Source organism: Peromyscus californicus, unplaced genomic scaffold (genome assembly GCF_007827085.1).
Source record: "Peromyscus californicus insignis strain IS unplaced genomic scaffold, ASM782708v3 Scaffold_10__1_contigs__length_136768540, whole genome shotgun sequence".
Lineage (NCBI taxonomy): Eukaryota > Metazoa > Chordata > Mammalia > Rodentia > Cricetidae > Peromyscus > Peromyscus californicus.
Window position 1 is genome coordinate 82656311 of NW_026294391.1, and position 5189 is coordinate 82661499.

The 5189-nt window shown below is 37.8% G+C and overlaps 1 pseudogene; it reads left to right on the plus strand.

The window, feature by feature from the left end:
• Window positions 1–3601: 3601 nt before the first annotated feature.
• Window positions 3602–4662, plus strand: LOC128117075 (actin, cytoplasmic 1-like; annotated as a pseudogene).
• Window positions 4663–5189: the final 527 nt, after the last annotated feature.

The window sequence follows — 5189 nt, forward strand, 5'->3', positions numbered from 1 at the left end:
GTTCTACATATCAACCACGGATTCCCTTGTTCTCCCCCCTTCTGCCCCCTCCCCTCCCCCCAGCCCATCCCCCATTCCCACTTCCTCCAGGGCAAAGCCTCCCCCGAGGATTGAGATCAACCTGGTAGACTCAGTCCAGGCAGAATTTAAACATTTCTTTATAATTAGTGAACAAATATAAACACTCCTTTATTTTGTATCTGTGGATTTAACCAATTACAGATTGAAAATATTCATAAAAATCATATCTGTATTGACAAGATGCCAAGATTTTTTAAATTTCCTGAAATAAAATATTATACAGAATACTTTTATTGTATTAGGGATTATAATTAAGATAGAGATAATTTAAGTATATGAGAATATATATGTAATATATATATATATACATACATATATATTCCATGAATTTTACCATCCATGGACTATCTTGGAACTAATAACTGAGGATACACAGAGAAAGCAATATAGACATTGTGTAGTATATATTAAGAGTAAAAATTACTTTTTTTTTAGAAGTTTAATTTGTTGGGGAATAGAAATTATTCTTTTTTTTAGAAATTATTCTTAACAAAAGAGGAACAAGATCACCTTCATTTATGAAGATGTGATATACAATAATATTTAAATAAATATATGTGTGAAAAATGTACACATACATGCAAGTTTTTCCAGTTGCATGTTGATGGTTAAAGCAGTACAACCAAAAAACAAGCCATGGTGTCATATGTTTTGGAATCATCAAGTTATAAATTTGAGGAAAATTATAATGCAATTTTATTGTGGTAGCTTTTTGGAAGCTATATTTTCAATTAATATTAGGTCCAATTTAACCTATTTTTCTTTCAGTACTAACTCTAAAGGATGTTTTTCACATATAAGAAAATAGAAAGATGCTACTTTCCTTGGTCTTTTTAAGGTTCCATCATTTTAATCTCATGCCATTTAAAAAATATGGAAATTCATTACTTGTTCTTTGTCTTAGAAACAAACTCTCTCCAAGTCTGTGTGTGGACATTTTCCACAGATTTGGATTTTAGAAGTATAAAATTATTTATGAATTGTTCAGACTCATCAAGGGGTATTTTTTGTTGTTGTTGTTGTTTTTCGAGACATGGTTTCTCTGTGTAGCTTTGCGCCCTTCCTGGAACTCGCTTTGTAGAACAGGCTGGCCTCGAACTCACTGAGATCCGCCTGCCTCTGCCTCCAGAGTGCTGGGATTAAAGGTGTGTGCCACCACCGCCCGGCTCAAGGAGGATTTTTTAAAATACGGTTTGCTTTCTTTCATTTTTCTTGTTTTATTTTTGTTTTTCATACAATGAAACAGAGCTGTGACATTTATTACTAGAGATTTGTTGTTGCTATCAAGGTTTGGTGGGTAGCTCAAGAGGTTACTAAAAAGCAGTCCTGAAAAAGGTGTTGGACGTTTGTTTTTGCCTCTCCTGGTTTTTCAGAGATGTTTCAAAAATGTTCTGATTATAAAACTTTCTTAGTTTGTAAGGCTAGGTCTATGTTTCTATAATGCTTAAGAGTTGCTGTGTCATGCACATAAAGTCAGGAATACTGTGATAATTTAACAGGTACTAAGACAGATGGTAAAACAATGCCCTTAAGATAATTAACTAAGTCACCAAAAGTGCCACTTTGTACAGAAAATGTATACATTCTAAACAGAGAGAGGATAATCCCATAAGCAGCGCCACCAGGGAAAAGGAGAATAGAGGTCTTTTTAGGCCCATTAATGTAATCTGAGGTTATTTTGACAAGAAATGATCAGATCCCTTTGGAAATTTCTTAATGAATTTTCTATTGTTTTAATGATTACTGTTGTATGTCTGATGCATTGTCATAAAATCTTATACCTAGGTTATAGTTTTGGATGATTATAGAACTAAATTTTGTAGCTCTTTTGGTACAGTGGCTTATACTCAAGTTGTACAAAGCATTTCTTCTGTGACCTATAAAAGGATCTGACTTTCAAAGGCCAAAATATGGCAAAGGAGAAAGGGAGAACATTGCCAGAGGCCCTCAGACTTCTGACTAGTGATATAGGACTCAATGTACTTACTCAATTTGCAATCTGTAAAATTACCTCAGGCAATTTTGTATTCTCATGGGATTTCCATGCAATCATTAGCCAATTTGTGAATACCAGCTCCTCAGTTGAAATTTCCCCAGTAAGGATAGGAAATGAAAGGGTGAGTTTCAGGAACTCTCTTACTTAACTAAAGCTTGGTATGTTTCCTGGGAATGAAGAAACACAGTAGTCAACATCCTGATTATGCAAACCTTGCCTTCCTCTTTATTAGTACTTAAGCTAAAAACAGAATGGGCAATGATCAGCTATGCACAGGTATTTCCTGAATGAATCTCCACCAAAACAATAGCCACACAAGTGTTATCTATAAAGTAAGTTTTTACTTGCCATTCTGTGTGACAATCTCTTCCTTTTGAATGGAAAAGAGAGGGACTTTTTCATGGCCAGTAAGCATTGATTTGACTAAAAGCTGTAAGTGTTTTAATTACTTAAAACTGTTTTCCCACAGAACAAACATGCCATGCTTGTTGGCACACTTAAAATGACTTTAATAGCATCAATATTAATATCAATTATACTAATTGAGCACTTACTGTGTATTTTTCGCTGTGCATAGTGATTTCTGTGCCTTATTTCTCCACTTATTCCACTAAAAGTATAATACAAAACAAGGGTTACTCAAATTGGTTTTTGAACCAAAGCAAGTAAACTCCTGCCAGTCTTCAACAAGAACACAGAAATGAAATGCCAACACCTCTGTTTACTGTTACAACACAATATATGTCTCATTAAACTCTAATGTTATTCAATTCATGTGATGTGTCAAACTTGGTACCAACCACGTTATTGTCATGTGTGGTAAGAATGTATGACTTGTAGTATTTCCATATTCATTTATGAACTTTCAACCAAACAGATATAAAGCTGACATATTTACCTTCATCAAAAGATAGTTGTACTGTAACTTTAGATTAAATTTTTTGAACTGGCTACCAATGAACACCAGAAGATAAATTTCTAAGTTGCAGCATCACTTACTTCATTGTGGATAAAAAGAACAAGAAACTCAAGCTTGGTGAAATTGCTTTAAAATCTCTTCTGTTTTACCTATCAGAGTACTTATGAGATAGCTCTCTCTAGTCTAAGTGTTGTTAAAACCAAACATACAAGATAAATGTGTATGTATATTATTGTTTATTGTGAGTAATATTGTCACCATTGCAGACTAGATTATGTAGATTAATTAGCCAGAAGCAGGCTCATTTGTCACATTAGAATTTTAGATGTTGATATATATTGTGCATTATAGTGTTCATTAAGTCACTTAATATAGGCAATCACTATTTCACTCCTATAATCAAAAATTACTTCTGTTTACACTTTCAATAAGCACATTTTTTATTTAATTTTTCTTGTGATGTTCTCATGATATTTATTACAACCTAATTTTTAGGTCTGCTGAAATCTTATAAGAAGATAGGCTTAGTGGACTCTGCATCCACCCTGCAAGCACAGACTTCTCATAGCTCTTCCCCCCCGGTCCACACCTGCCATTAGTTCACCATGGATGATGATCTCTCTTCACTGGTTGTCAACAGCTCCAGCATGTGCAAAGCTGACTTCACCAGTGACAATGCTCCCTGAGAGGTCTTCCTCTTCATCGTGCATCTCTCATTGCACCAAGGCATGATGGTGGGAATGGGCCAGAACGACTCCTGTGAGGGCAACAAGGCCCAGAGCAAGAAAGGTATTCTGACCTGAAGTACCCCATAGAGCATGGCATTGTCACCAACTAGGATGACATAGTGATGACCTGGTATCACATCTTCTACAACAAGCTGTGTGTAGTCCTGAAGGAGCACATCATGCTGTTCACCAAGGCCCCCCTAAACCCCAAGGCCAACTGTGAGATGGCTCAGATCACGTTCAAGATTTTCAATATCCTAGCCACATACATAGTCATCCAGGCCATGCTGTGCCTGTATGTCTGTCATCTTACCACCCACATAGCAATGGACAAAGGAGATGGGCTCACCCACAGCATGCCAATCTATGAGGGCTACACTCCTCCCCATACCATCCTGCCTGTGTATTTTGCTGGGCACAACCTGACAGACTACCTCACAAAGGTCCTGACATCTTAAAAGTGGCTATAGCTTTCCCACTGCAGCTGAGTGGGAAATCATATGTTGCATCAAGGAGAAGCTGTGCTATGCCGCCCTGGATTATGAGCGAGAAATGGCCACTGATGCATCCTCCTCCTCCTTGGAGAAGAGTTAAGCACTACTGGAAGGCCAAGTCATCACTACTGTCAAAAAGCACCCGCTGCCCCAGGTACTCTTCTTCCTGGGTATGGAATCCTTCAACATCTGGGAAACTACAGTTTACTTCCATCATGAAATGTCATGTCAACATCCACAAAGACTTCTATGCTACCAACAGTGCTATCTGGTGGAGTCACCATGTACCCAGGTATCACTGACAGAATGTAGGAGATAACTGCTCTTGCTCCCAGCATGGTGAAGATCAAGATCTTAGTTCTTCATGAATGAAAATACTCTGTGTGGATCAACAGCTCCATCCTAGCAGGTATGGGGCAGCAAGCAGGAGTACAGTCAGTGTAGACCTGTAGCTAGAGTTTTCCTGCCTGGCCCACAGTCAGGAAAAATCTCCCTCACCTGCCAGTCTCACAGCAGCTCAAACCCGACCAAGTAAACACAGAGACTTATATTGGTTACAAACTGTATGGCCGTGGCAGGCTTCTTGCTAACTGTTCTTACAGCTTAAATTAATCCATTTCCATTAATCTATACCTTGCCACATGGCTCATGGCTTACTGGCATCTTCACATGCTGTTTGTCATCGTGGCGGCTGGCAGTGTCTCTCTGACTCAGCCTTCCACTTCCCAGCTTTATTCTCCTCCTTGTCCCACCTACACTTCCTGCCTAGCCAATGGCCAATCAGTGTTTTATTTATTGACTAATCAGCAAAACATTTGCCATACAGAACATCCCACAGTATAGACCCTCCATCATTCACCTCAAATGCTTCTACACAGACTGTTACTGAGCTGTATTTTACGTGCTTTCTTAACAAAACCTATCTTATGCAGAAAAAATAAAGCAACAACATTGGCATGGCTTTTTATTAT